The sequence below is a fragment of the Anguilla rostrata genome, chromosome 2, assembly GCF_018555375.3.
Source record: "Anguilla rostrata isolate EN2019 chromosome 2, ASM1855537v3, whole genome shotgun sequence".
NCBI classification, from domain to species: Eukaryota; Metazoa; Chordata; class Actinopteri; order Anguilliformes; family Anguillidae; genus Anguilla; species Anguilla rostrata.
The window spans coordinates 25,591,106-25,605,685 of NC_057934.1; the positions used below are offsets into that span (position 1 = coordinate 25,591,106).

General features: G+C 45.6%; 1 protein-coding gene across 3 annotated transcripts in view; it reads right to left on the reverse strand.

Moving 5' to 3' along the window:
- Nucleotides 1-14,580, reverse strand: part of skap1 (src kinase associated phosphoprotein 1) — a 178,227-nt gene that overhangs the window by 61,143 nt on the left and 102,504 nt on the right. The window lies entirely within an intron of this gene.

Consider the following 14,580-nt stretch of genomic DNA (forward strand, 5'->3'; position numbering starts at 1 on the left):
CCTCTCTCTCTCTCTCTGTCTCTCTCTTGCTCTGACTCTCTATCTCTCTCTCTCTCTCTTACACGCACGCACGCATGCACACACGCATACATATGCACAGAAGCACACAGACACACACAATACCCGAATCCTAAACAGGGGAACACAAACTTCAGTGACCAAATGTTCCATGTTGCCTCATCCCCTGTGAGCATGAATATTGCATTAGCTAAACCCCCTCCAGTTGTGGGAAGCCTGCTGTTGGGAAGCAGGGGGAGCGTTCCGCATGGAGTTTTATTTAGATGCTATGTTGCCGAGACCCACCAGGGTGTTCGAGGTAGAGGCCGCCAGCCTTCATCAGTATGCGTGCCGGAATGCAATTACCCTGGAGGGGGGGACTGAATCTGTGACACGTGCTGGTTCACTGGTTTAATTTCATTGCTTTTGAGAACATTAGCAGCGTGGGGGATGCTGTTTCCCAAAGTGCACGGAGACAGAGACACACAGGGAAAAGGAGGGGGAGAGATGGGGTGAGAAACAGCAGCAATTTTTAAAGTGCCAGATGCTAATTCTCTGGAACAATCTTTTGTTATTCATAGTCTTTTATTCGGGATAATGTGTAATGGTGTACATGCATTACAGTAAGTGGATGTACAGTGCAAGACAAGGAAAACTAAAATCTAAATGCTTGCTGTAGTTTATTTCTGTCACACCCTCGTTCACCCTTGGGTATGTATGTCTAATGCGGATTAGAATCCAAGTCTTATAGTCTTTGGTTTAGGACAATGAGAAGTCAGAGAATTAGCTCCATTTATGAACATGCAGTATATATTTGATTCTATGATTCTGTAAGTGGGACATGAATTCATCACAGCAGTATTAAGTGATAAGCCAGAAAAACTGGATATGGATGCTAATCACGTAAATAGGTAGACAAACAGACAGACAGATAATGGTAATTCAGGAAACTATAGAGAACCGTGGTCTGGTTGACCCGTATTAAACACGTTCATTAGCGCGCGGGGTCCAGGTTTGAGCTGATGGATAAATATATCCTGTAATGTCTCGAGGTCCAGTAATATATAATCCTCAAACAATAGGAGATTCCAAGTGTCAAAGCAAATGAGGTGGGAAAGAACCGTGTCAACATCTGAACATTCATACGGCGGGAAAGCAAAACAAAACAGGAGGCACACAAGCCTCATTATGGTCTCCCCAGCCCTCCCTTACACACTTCTCCAGCCCCATCCAGGCAGTTAGTAATAAGACAAGCTTTGCCCTTTACGACGTCGTTTAATAATGCCCTAATAATAATGACTGTAATTGGGAGTACTTAATGAGCAGTGCGCAGGAGGAATCTCTGAAGAGCTCCGGAATTGAATTGCTGTTTTCTTTTTCCCCCTTCCTCCAGTAGTCTGTGACAGGAGTGTCTCCTTGTTATCTCTGAGGGACATTAGGGCCCTGCTGTGTTGGGGTGCGTGGGCCTGCCTTGTGTTCTTTATGCCACCCTCTGTAACCCACTGCCTACAAAAAAATGCTAATTCACTTGCAGCCATTCAATACAAATGGAATGAATATATATCAGCTTTCCATTAAGTGTAACGGTAAACCTATATCCCACCTATATGACATTTTGCATCAGCATCTGTCTAAGGTACAAACAGTACAAACGGTCTAGAGTTGAAAGAATCTAAACATCTAAACACCTGTCCAGAAGCAGGATTAATTTTGTCACAATTCAGAAAAAGTTTCAGAAAAAAAATACTGAATCTTGCAGTTATATAAATAAGATAATTCAAATGAATAATCTTGGCTACAATGTTTATACATTTGACAATAGAAACTAATAGAAATCGATATTTGCCTGCTTGGTACTCATAGTAAGGGACACTGTCCAATGGATCTGCATGCTGCCAAACCACCAGTTTCTATGTCCTAACATTTCACGACCAGAATCTTCTTCACTACCTTTCAAATGCTCTTGTGCAACTACAGTTTTGTGAAATGTGAGTATCTTGCTTTACACCAACACATCACAATGTTCCTGCACTATTACAGTGCTGATATTACGGTGCTATAAGCTGCGTGGCGAGAATGGCTGGGGCTGCAGTGGACTGCGCTGCACTGAGGAGGCCATACAGAACACTTCTCACCAATGATGTCAGTGTGGAGGGGCGCTGCTGCTGGAGTTCAACACAAACATAAAGACCTGAGCAATAAAATGCCTGATGAAGCCCTTGTTCCACTTGGCAATCGGATTGTCGGTTGTTTAATAAAACCCACAGCACCTTGTTCCCTGTGTTCCTCCCTAATGGTCCGAAATTTATCAAAGGCATAATAGTTTGTTGCCTTGCTCTGGTTGGCCCGTTGAAGCGCTGTCTGCGGGTAATAAATACGCCTATTAGCGTAGTACATGCTTTAATTTAGAAATCCAGCAGGAGATAGTGAGATTAATAGACATCTTATTAATAATTCCTCAATGCATACAGTTAAGTGTAAAAGTATTGGGACAGTTGTGTTATTTTTCAATTGGCTGTTTTTCCTCTGTACTAATCAAATTTGTATTTAAAAACAAAAAATGACTACGAGGCAAAATTCACAACGTCTGCATTTATTTCATGTGTTTTTTTAAAACAGATATTGAACTATATTGTAGCAATTAAATTATAGTTTAATTGTTAAACTTTAACAATTAAATCAAGTGTGGAATGTCCTATAGAAGAAACTAAACACTGGAGGACATAGGAATCACCAAGAATCCGGCTGTCCATGGAACATATCAGAAAGTCATGACAGGAGGATTATAAGAACTGTTTGAAAAAAATCCTAAATTCTCATCTTGAGTAATTGCAAATGGTCTCCATACATTGAGGGTGAAAGTATCACACTGTGCGCAAAAGACAGAGATTACAGAGGCTACACTTCCAGGTGTAAACCTCTCATCAGCACCAAGAACAGAAAGTCTCATGGACAGATGAGACAAAGACAAACCTTTACCGGAGTGATGGAAAGGTGAAAGTGTGGTTAAAAGAGGGGAAGCTCACTGCACACTCGTCATCTGTCAAGCATGGGGGAGGCAGTGTGATGGCTTGGGCCTGAATGGCTGCATTTGGAACCTGATCTGATCAATGGTCTTTATCGATGATGTAACCAGTAATGCCAGCAACAGAACGACAGCTAAAGTGTACAAAAACATATTTTCCACCAATATTCAAAGAAATGCCAAACTGTTTGGATGAAAGTTTGTAATACGGCAAGACAACGACCCAAAACATACAGCGAACTCAATCAAGAAGCTCATCGGGAAGAAAGGGTGGAAATGTTTGTGGTCCAGTAGGTCCCCCACTGAACATGCTCTACACTTGCTTGAAAGGAAACTGAAGTCTGATACCCCGACAAACACACAGCAACTGAGAGGCGGTGATAAAAGCTTCGAAGAGCATCTCAAATGATCACATGAACCTAGTAATGTCCACGAGTCACAGACTCAATGCAGTCATCAAATGTAAGGGGTATGCATGAAAATACAAACTTTGCAAGTCATTAAATTTGTCAAAACTTACTTTGTTCAAATACTTATGCTTACTTGAAACAGGGAGACTTATTAAATGGAATTGTGGTATAGTTCAATGTCTGTTTTAAAAAACACATTAAATAAATGCAGACATTGTGAATTTTGCCTCATAGTCATGGTTTGATTTGAAATACAAATTTGATTAGTACACAATTATCCCAATATTTTTGAATGTAACTCTACATTATCTCTCTGGAGATAAGAAAGTATACAAATTGTAAATCCTAAAATATTTTCCTCCAAATTCTTGGTAATTTTAAAATCATGGTCTTGATGGTGGGTAATTATGCATTGTAATAATAACATGTTATTGATGGAGAAAATTCTCATTATTGATTATATCAGTCTTCTTATTCACCTCCTTTGATGGTGCAAATATTTTTTGTACCACCTTGGGCAAATTGGGCGAACTTTAATGTCCACATTACATGAGAAATGGCATCTGTGTGACACATATGCTGACACAAGAGAGGGGCAGAGGGGACATTAATGCTTTTCACCTACAGCACTGTCACAAAACACTGCTCTTAACACAGAAACAGTCAATCTCTTTGCTACACTACAACACACAATGTGGCTGATATAAACAAGATGGATGCTCGGGCCACTTTCCTCTTGAAAAGCAATGATGTCCCGTACAAGACATCAGAAATTGGCCTCGCTGTTGCAGATGTGCAGTGTAAATACATCCCTGGGCCTGGAACAAATATTCTAGCGCAGCTTTAGGAAGCTGCAGATCGATATATTTTCTGCTGCGGTGCATCGCGGGGAAGAAGCGGCGCAATCAGCGAAAAACAGCGGGACGGGCGGGCCTGGACTCCTCCAGGGCTCCCGTATATCACACCCGCCCGCGCTTCCAGGGCTCCGTAATTTCTGCTCTTCCCTCAGCTCTGGAGTGCAGCTTATGGCTTCCTCTGGAGTATCTGATGCAGGCGATCCCATCGCCCCATGCCCAGTAATATGGAACAGCGCTCGGATAAAACAGCAGGTTCTACACCAGCAGCTCCTGTCTATCAACATGAGAGAGGATATTAATAAGTGATCCCGAGAGAAGAGCAGAATGGCTCAGATGGAGCATATTTTTTAAAATAAGCAGACTTGAGGGAAGAAGAAAAAGATAAGAATTTTAATCATGGTATGGGGGTGATTAATTATTCCGTGCACTACCATGTTTTAATATAATTCTGACCACCAGATATGCAGGATCCCATATGGCTGCAATCCCTCATTCAGTCAACACCTGTCTGGCTGATGAAGGCTAGGCTCTTGATGAATGTTTTAATGTTATTTTAATATAGTGCGCATGTAAACATGCAGAGAGCGAGCATATCCAAAACAATGGCACAGCCGGCCATGAGCTTCCTGTAAAAACTGACAAGAATCACCAAACCTGTTTCTTTTCCGTGAGATACACACGTAATTTTAAAAAAGGAATACCACACAAGAGATCAAAGCAAACATTCCTAATGCTGCCTTGATAAAAATGAAGCTCGTGATTTTTCACTGGAACATTCGAAGTCGATTGATCTACAGGGCAGTGAACATCACTTTCATGTTCCACGGGAAATGGGAGTGGGAGAGTGTCTGGGGGAAGCCTCATGTCAAGTTTGGTGAAAACTGACATGAAAAGAGGGACATTTCTAGTGTCAGATTCACTATGAAGGACACTCCATTCTCAGTCATGTAATCATAGAACATAGCAGAAACACAGAAACACAGGACGCATTAAATCTAATATGTATCTGACAGCAGGCCTTCTTATATTGGAAATCTTATTCTTGCATACCTATGATAACATGTGGAATTAAATTACATCATTCAGCCTGTTGGAATACCATCCTTTACTGCAGTACCTTTGCTTCTGTATAATTACATCAATATGGTAATAAGTAAGAAAAATACAATGTAACGTTAATGTAAAAAGAACACACTTGAGCGATTTCAGGGCTAAGTGTGCACGGGTGATACACAAACGTGCTCTTTCGCACATTGAAGCGCTCCTTTTGTTTCCTGCCCAGGTAAGCAAGCAAGGTCGTGTTGACAGGTCTGTTAGCTCTTCGGTCGGACAAACAGCCCAACAATGTGCTCCTGTAGCCGGCTGACAGGCCCACCGGTGCGGAAGGGCCCGCCTCCCGGCCCTGTCTCCGGCTGTCTCGCGACCCAGACGCCCGTGCTTTATGGCCCCTCGCGTGTCATCACCTGTAGCCAGGTTAAAGCCTTCCCATCACCCAGGATGCTAATGAATGGCACTGGGGCACAATGGCCTGCCCCTGTCTGTGGTGAAGGAAGCGCTGAGTTGGGGTGGGGGGTCACAGCCCATTTAGCCAGCCAATGAGGAGGAGCGGTGACAGGTCCCCCTGCCCGAGCCAGGGGACAGAGCTATGTGGTCAGAGAATCCTCCACTGCAGCTCAAGCATGAGCCTGTGCTGTCCACTCACACCCGGGAATCCACCCTCCTGCCACAGGCCTCTGTCACCACCTTTTGTCCACCCCCATCTCTCTTTCACCTACGCAGTGTTTGCATTTTAAAGCAAAGGGAGTTCAATTAGGCAAATGGTTGGAGTTGACAAAAAAGCTAAGAAAAGGCATGATGTGTTGGTTGACACGAGTGAGTTAACTGTCCTAGCAAACTATTTAATGTTTAACAGCGTTTTACTGTTGAATTAAACGCTAACTCATCTTATGAAACAAAATGAAGCAATAATACAGTGTTTATAAAATGCTATTTTCCCTGCATGAGTCACTTTTATGCTACACAGTTCTCCCCATTAGCTCCTGTACTGGCGCATAAAGGATTTAATGCCAGCTATATCATGCTGTATTCACAGGAGAACTGGACCGTAGGCTATGTGGCACATTTTGTCACAGGTCACATTATGACAGGCTTCATACACTTCCTCAACCGGTTCCTGTTAATACAAACTTTTACTAATGGTCTGAACAGTTCTCCGCTCTTAATTGTTCATACTCAAAATAATTACAAATGACTGGGCCCCAGAGGGCTGGTGCACTGTACAGTGGGGAGAGCTCCATTTTAACAGACTTGCTCTACACCACAGGATATCTATGTACTTTACCACACTAGGGTGCCAGGATGCAACACTGCCTCACCTTGGTAGGTCAGCACCCAGATGTGTAGACAGTCTTTATCCATGCAAGTGATGTATCATGCACAGCCCGCTCTATATACCAATAGATCTCTCTATTCCTCTCTCTGTCATTATCTGTGAATTTATGGGGAGAAGAAGGAACTGACTGAATGACATGAGGGTGAGTCACACGGACTGTTTGATGGAGCTGGAGGAGGAGCAGGGGCTGATGGGTGTGGCTGAGAGATGGCAGGAGGTCAACTCACCCCAGTGATGTCATGATTCATGATGACCCTGACTGTGTAGAGCTGTGTGTGTGTGTGTGTTTGTGTACACACATCGTCTACACTACTACTGCCCTCTTCCTCTTTCATCTGCTGGCCTGGTCTCTGCCTCAGGCTCACAGGGTATGGCAATACCCCAGAGCCCCCCGGTCTTTCTCTATCCATCCATGGGAAGCAACAGGAGCAAATACACACTCTATACAAAACTGTCATTTACTAATGAGTGACGGAAGCCTGCCTTTGATATCTACGAGGGTTGGGCGGAGGCTCAGAGAGATTTATGAATGAATTAGCAGGTAAGCAGAAAGCAGAAAAGCTAAGCTAGTGGGCGTTGGCGCTCTCAAATGTCTCACCCGTGGCACTCCAGGCACCACATCAATGGCGGGACGCCGGGACGCCGGTGTCGGCCGCCAAGAGGACGGGAGCGGGGAGTTCGGCTCTCACCCAACCCACCACCCCCGCCCCTGCCGCCCGCCCCCCCACACCCGCTGTCCTGCTTTTCAATTCCTGTCAGGCAGCGGCCTTTGAGGACGAGGAGCGCGGGGGAACAGGTGGCCCCCTCGCTGGGGAAGACAAGAGCGATTTAAAGCCCATCCATTACTGCCCATGTTCCCCTCCTGCCAAACAATGGATCACAGACAGAGCTGCATGGTATTTGTCACCTCTGCACCAGGCCTATTATTCTGCCAACTGCACCAGACAAACTATGTCACCTTCCTCACCTGTGAGCTGGGGAGATTACAATGCTAACATATGAGGGAGAGAGAGCAAGAGGTGGGCTGTGGAAGAACAGGGGTGTAGCTCAGGGAGGGGCAGTAAAGTAAGTGAGAAGTCTATGGTGACTGGTTTGACAGCCGGGTTCTCCCTCATCTCTAACAATTCTTTCAGGGCCTGTTTGCAGTGAGCAGGCCCAGAGACAGACTGTCTCAAATTATGGTCATTATATTAGGTCTTTTTCAAAGTATAAACAAAATAAAATTCCAGCCGGAGAAAGAGATAATTTACAAAGACAAATTTACTAAGAAATGTAAGAAATAATTTCAAATAAAACAGCGCGAGGCCAGCTACAGCATAACCGTGAACTGAGCATTCATTGTGTGTTTGTCATACCGGTTAAACGAGAATTAGGCGTATGTTTACCACGATGAAAGGACTACATGGTGTGTGTCTGTCACAAGCGCTCAAAGCACGCAGCTTTACGTGGGTTCAGTTGGATGCTTAGGCTATGTCCCTCTAAGGGCTCACAGACAGGGAGCGCGAGGGCCTGGCGGACAGGAGACACCGTGTCCGTTTTCGGCGAACCTCTCGGGGGGACGGGCTGCTCCGCCCGATTCCAGCTGAGCAGGCAGATAAGCAGATTGCCTCCACCCACCAGCGACTGCGCGCTGAGCCGATCGCTTGCACCTCCTTTCACGGGCTCCTCGCGGCCCGCGGGACCCTCACCTCCGCACCTCGGGAAGAGTTCAGGGGTAGACGGATGAGCCTTCCCTGACCCTGCCCTCGCCAGCCTGACACCGGGAGGATGAATATGCTGGAGAAAGGTGTTGTGCGCGGCCCCGGGCCTTTGAAGTACGCACAGCAGATAACGGATGACTCCCCGCATCAGGGGTTATCACCTTCTCATCTGTGGAGGAGAAGAGGCAGGAGTAGGGGGCACACAGCTGTGCTCATCCCCTGGAAGCAGACACCCCAGGACCCCAGTTGTGAACACAGTTGTGACACGATGTAATATTGATGGAGCGCTTAATTTGTGAGGATAATCCCAGAATTTTACTGAAGTATGCTGTAATGATAGTGACTCATCGATAACAATTATACATACTAATCTTTTTAACCAGGTTTAACGTACTGATATATTTCGGGACTGTGTATTTACACCCCCATCGTTCCAATTTTCTCAAGCTGAAAATTTGAACGGTTTCCTAAATGCCGGCCTACATAAACCAGATATGGAGGGAAAGGCCACAGCCATGTGGAGCAGGGACACCATTCAGCTGTGCGTGGCGCTGTGTGACATCATCGGTGACTACCAGCAGAGCTGGCTGGTCTGACAGATGGCTGCCCTGGGGGTGAGAGGCCTGCTTCCTCACGGCGCTCGCAGATCCACACATCAACCTCAGGGCTGAGGACGGCCAGATTTGTGTCGCCATAAATACGCCTCTGCTAAACAGTCTTAAAGCCTGTTTGTCAGGGAGTCCCGATATATCATAGCAAAAACAGGGCGATAAGCCCTTCACGTCGCTCGTCTGCCGGTGCCTTGATTAGTCCCGTCCTGTTTCCGTACATTGACGCCTTTTAATCCCCCCATCTGTCTACATCAGCATCTGTCCATTTATCTAAGCGGGCATGCCCGGTGCTAATGAGAGGCCAAATAAAATAAACACGGGGCTGGTCAGATCCGCTGAGAACGAGACGCGCGCAGCAGGAGAAGGACAGGGTCTCGCCGCAGAATGATGGGAATGAGATGAGGGGAAGGGTGAGAGAAGGATGACGGGCGCCCGCGCCGTTAGCGCTGTGCCAGCGAGTGAGTTATGATTTACAGGGGCGGGCAGCCCATTAATAACCCGCGAAAGTCTGAAGGCCTGTCTGGGCCTGACGGGCGGTGGGGCCTTGTGCCGCTCGCTGTGCCCGAGCGATCCCTGGGGCAGGCCGGGTGCGAGGGGAGGACAGAGGCCTTCCCGAACCCACGTCTCATAGACAGGCGCTCGGTGCGGTGGGGGAACACCGCGGCCTCTTCGGAGCTTTGGGCGCTCTGCGTCCACACCTGGCCTTAGAGGAGCACATGAAAAACAGGGGTGCCTGATGACATTCCGGGATATCCCGGGCGTGTTTCGAGGGCCCGGGGCGCAGTGGGGTCTGCCAGAAAAAAAGCGTGGTGTGAGATATTCTCCCCCCGCGGAGTGGCTGAAAAAGGCAGGCAGGGCGAGCGCTCGAGGTGAAGGTCGGTCCGCGGAGGCGCGAGGTACGAGGTCCAGCCTCATTAGCTGAGGCCCAGGCTGCGGTGCGTGTAGCGCGTAGCGTGACCGGCCTATCTGTTAACCCTGCAGTCATAACAAGGCCAGGAGGTGAATAAAGGGCCAGGTCCCAGCCTTCTGGCAACCTGTTTCACACCAGGACCGCTGCTCTGCAAGCCAGGCAGCACCATGCCCTTGGAGCTCTGAGTCACTGTGCCGTTGGAGCTCTGAGTCACTGTGCTGTTGGAGCTCTGAGTCACTGTGCTGTGCTGTTGGAGCTCTGAGTCACTGTGCTGTGCCGTTGGAGCTCTGAGTCACTGTGCTGTGCTGTTGGACCTAACGTTATCACTTTTGAGCATGCCATTTTAACCCTAATCCACTTATATTTACTGGAGCATACAGAGTTGCACCCTGGGTGTGAACAAGGCCAATGATCACAAATGCCATCATTACATGTCCTAAGTGAAATGGGGGGGGCGGGGGGGGGGCAAGCCATAGGGAGGGAGGAGGAAAGGAGCCCCATGAAATATGCAGCTCGCATGCTGGGGGAGAGGGGGACTAACCCCGGTGTTAATGAGCGCCGCTCTAGGAGGGCAGAGGGCCGCAGTGGGGGCTGATGGATGAAGGACAGGGATGTGGGGAACTCTAGGGCCTGAGCTGGGTTAGACTTGAACTCTGAAAGGGGTCCGGAGGGGGTCAAAGGTTAGGGTGTAACGTGGCAGATTACATATGCTAAGAGAGGGTGAGAAAGGGAGTAGCATTTTTGCAAAAGAACATTATATGCATACAGAAACATATATACATAACTCCTTCTTCCTAAATTATGCTCATGAAAGCACTTCCTTTTCTTATTTTTTTCAGTTCCAAATACATAACTAACATGCCACTGTGTTAATGTTACAGATATTACTGAGAATAAATTACTGGAGAATATTGCCACAAAAAGATAGATAATTTTGTAAACGTGTAAGTTACTATACATGATAGCATATGACACACAAATAAATTGCCAATATAGCAAAGCAATAAGATACCTAAAACAATCAAGTGTTAATTTTTATCTATATCCATATATCACTACCAACCATACGCCATAATTTGCATTCCTTTGTGAGATAAATATCAGAACTAATTCAAAAACTGACACAACAATAGCATTTAAGCATTCAAGTGTGTTATTACTTGAAAACACATCCACATTTCCTCTCTTTTGCTTCAAATCTCTTTAAGCTGAATGTACAGAACTCATCATATTATCTGGAGACTCTGGGTTTAATATTAGTGGAGGAGGGGGCAGGGGTAGGCGGAGGAGACTAAATGCAAGTTATAAATGCGAATGTTTCCCCCCTCAAGGCTACAGAATTATAAAATAAAATAAAAGTGAAGGTTGCAGCAGGACCAAAGATTGTTGTTGGGATGTGTTCAGTGGGTGGGATCTGGTGACAGAGGACTGATTTCTGGAGGAAACTGCCTGGCAGAATCCCAGCAGCCTCTCCAAACCCTGGGCGGCAGGCCATCGCTGCCGACGCGTCCGTCACCATGGCGATGAGGCTTATCTCCACGGGAGAGCTCAGCCGCTTGCCACCACTTTCGCTTTGCGCTGATAACGGCCGCGGCCAATCACTGACCCTGTCAATGCCTTGCTTTATCTCTGCGGCTGTGTTGGCCCATTTCGAACCCGGACCCCTCCTCTGCGCCCAGACAGCTGCCAGTGCCGCAAAATGGCCTCTGGAACCAGTGCAGAAAGGGCAACCTCTGCATCTCTCACCCGCTCCAAATCTTAGGCCCTGCTCGAAGAAGAGCACTGAAATGAGGGGTGATGGATCAGACGTTTAATTGATTACAAACAAGTAGACAGCAGGATCAAAGGAGTGTGCCTGAGGAGAAAATTGGAGGCTTTGCTCTGAAGTGTAGGCCGGTGTTTGAAGTAGGGGTAAAGAGTTATTAGTATTGTCCTGAAGGCTTATCTAAATATTTCCACACCAGGATAAGACTGCAGAGGGCCCTTTCTCGGGAGCTACTGAGAGCTGGGCTGCCCAGAAGGAAGTTATTGTACAAGTTTGTAGGAAATATGCTCCCAGAGATTTATTAGGAGCCGTGCCGGCTGAGGACTCCTGTGGGCCCAAGGGTCCCACTGCTCAGGATCAGCACGTGGCCCGAGTGGACGCTCGCCCTGACCTTTCCGCGAGCTTTCACAACCGCTCCAAAAGCACAGCCGCAGAAGACATCCAGCAGTGTCATATTTATTCTGCGCACAAAATGCTGGCCGTAGCACGCCATCGGCCACATGGAAGGAAACGGCATAAACAAATGAAAATCATGACGGATAGACTGCAGTCCCATTACAGTTCTGCACTAGGGCCAAAAGCTGTAGCGGTAATTACATTCATTGATGTTTCATTGGTATTGATGGGGATGTTTCTAGAAGGTGCCTGGCTGTTCCTGGGAGGCTGGTGACAGAGAACTGCAAAATTGGCAACATTGCTATTTAAAGTAGTATTTATACAAGCTTGCATATTCCTTTGAGGCCATGCTGCCCTTGTTTCCCCTATAGTTTATTTTCCCAGGAATGACCACACGGGCATTGCAATGCTTCGGATTACAGCAACACTATCCATCAGAGCTTGAGAGTGACAGTCAGTTTTCCTCACCAATCAGACCAGGCCTGGCCTCTGCTTTGATCCTCTATATTTTGTACATCGCTTTTTAAAGAAAAGACATTATTTACCCCCCAGTTCAGGTGTCTCGGGGCTGTTGTGTGGGTATTAAGACTGACATCAACTTTGTCCAGTTGCAGGTGATCTTTACAGCCCCGGTGAAACGTGTGAGAATCAGGTCTCTTCAGTTAAAAGGACCAATAAATCATTGTTTGAAACATGATGATAAAAAATATTGTTCTCACACTTGAAAATTCACCTTGACGTGCACTGACAAAGGCACGGCTGCCATAAATCAGGGACGGGAGTCAGGGGAGGCTGATGTTTGATGTGTAATCTGCACAGTGTAAACTCAACACGGGGGGACAAATGCTCTCAGATGCTACACACCCCATTTTATTCAACTGTTTCATGTAGTGAGGACAACAGGAAAGGGTTTTCCTAGTTTCAATGCTATCTGTTTCCCACCAATATGCTGTCTATTCAGATGGTTAAAGCTCTCTTATGAAAGGTTTGATATTAGGCAACTCCACTCCAGCCATTTTACAGCGCACCCTGCAGATAGCAATATGAACTGCAGCTGTGCCACACCAACATAGCAGGTTGAATTACTTCTTAACATTTATTAAAAGTTTTAAAACTGATTGACTGATATCCAATTTACATCTTAATACACTGTACAGAAAGAAAGAAAAAACTAATCTACCCAGGGACATAATAATGATTAATACAGAAAAGAATTAAAACAGATTTCTTTTTTTCAGAACCTGACTCATCCTTTCCACAATAGAGATAATTAAAATGTATGGGTGTCTTCACAGTCTAATTGAATAGAGAACCTCCCAGGCTTAAAGGGAACAGTATAGTCCGATTGGATTTGCATCATTAACACAGTTCCACAGTTTCACAATATAAAAAAACAGATTCCCATTAAGATTATGATTTGGCTATGAAAAGATTGGTTTCTTTCTGAAACCTCAAAAGATCTAAGAAGTGTTCAAAAACCATGCATTAGTTAAAAACAAGTGAAATTAGTGACTACTGTTAACAGCCATTATAACTTTAGAATATTTATTTGCAGGACAATTACTGCCAGTTTCAAATATATAAGTATAAAGCCTTCAGTACATAACACACCAAAGGAAATGAGGAGCAGAGGAAGGTATTGATCCAAGTTTAGTCAGTGATCATGTTGACAATGCAAAGGTTGATATTTCCTGAATGTCTAAAGGCACTCCTCTTCTATCATAAATAAAGCTTCAGAATAACTGGAAGTTCTGTCATTTTTTAATTTCGTCATCATTTGAGGAATTTCACCATATAATTGTCCTCCAAGTAGACATGCCAGCTCAACACGATTGTATTCTGGTTTTCTTCCACAGGGTAGCAGTGTAACCTCAAATTTCAATTCTTCAGCAAGTTCCCTGCAGTTCTCATGATCTTAACCCCGCCCTCTCCTCCATTTGAGAAAAACAGCTCATGCTCATGCATATTCATGTTCAGACCACAGCCCCGCCCAGCACTCATTTAACAAATCTGTAGCTGCAGGTATTCACATTAGCATAGCTTCTGCCCATCAATGATTGGCTTATTACAGTATATAAAACATTTTAAAGGAAATGTTATTGTAGTGATGTGGAAACATAGTTAATGTCAATCATGTCATATATATATATAAATGCTCAATTATTTGACATCAATTATCACTGACACAATGGATGTGTCAGTGTCTCCATGAAATTATTTTTTCATGAACAAAAACTATTTTTCAACAATGTGATGATTTTCATTGGCATGAACTTAAAATTTTTCATGTGTACCCATTGTCATCCAGCACCCTCCTCTGCACTCATACCCTATTACCAAGGTCCTACTTAACGAGCCAAGGTTATCAGGCCACACTTGGGCTGGCCAGCAGCACCATAAGAGAGGAGCACATATTCTCACACATTTTCTATGGGACCCCAGAGATAAACCTCCCTACCTCAAAAGTGTATATGTATATGTGTGTGTGTGTGTGTGGGGCGGGGGGTATGCCCCAGA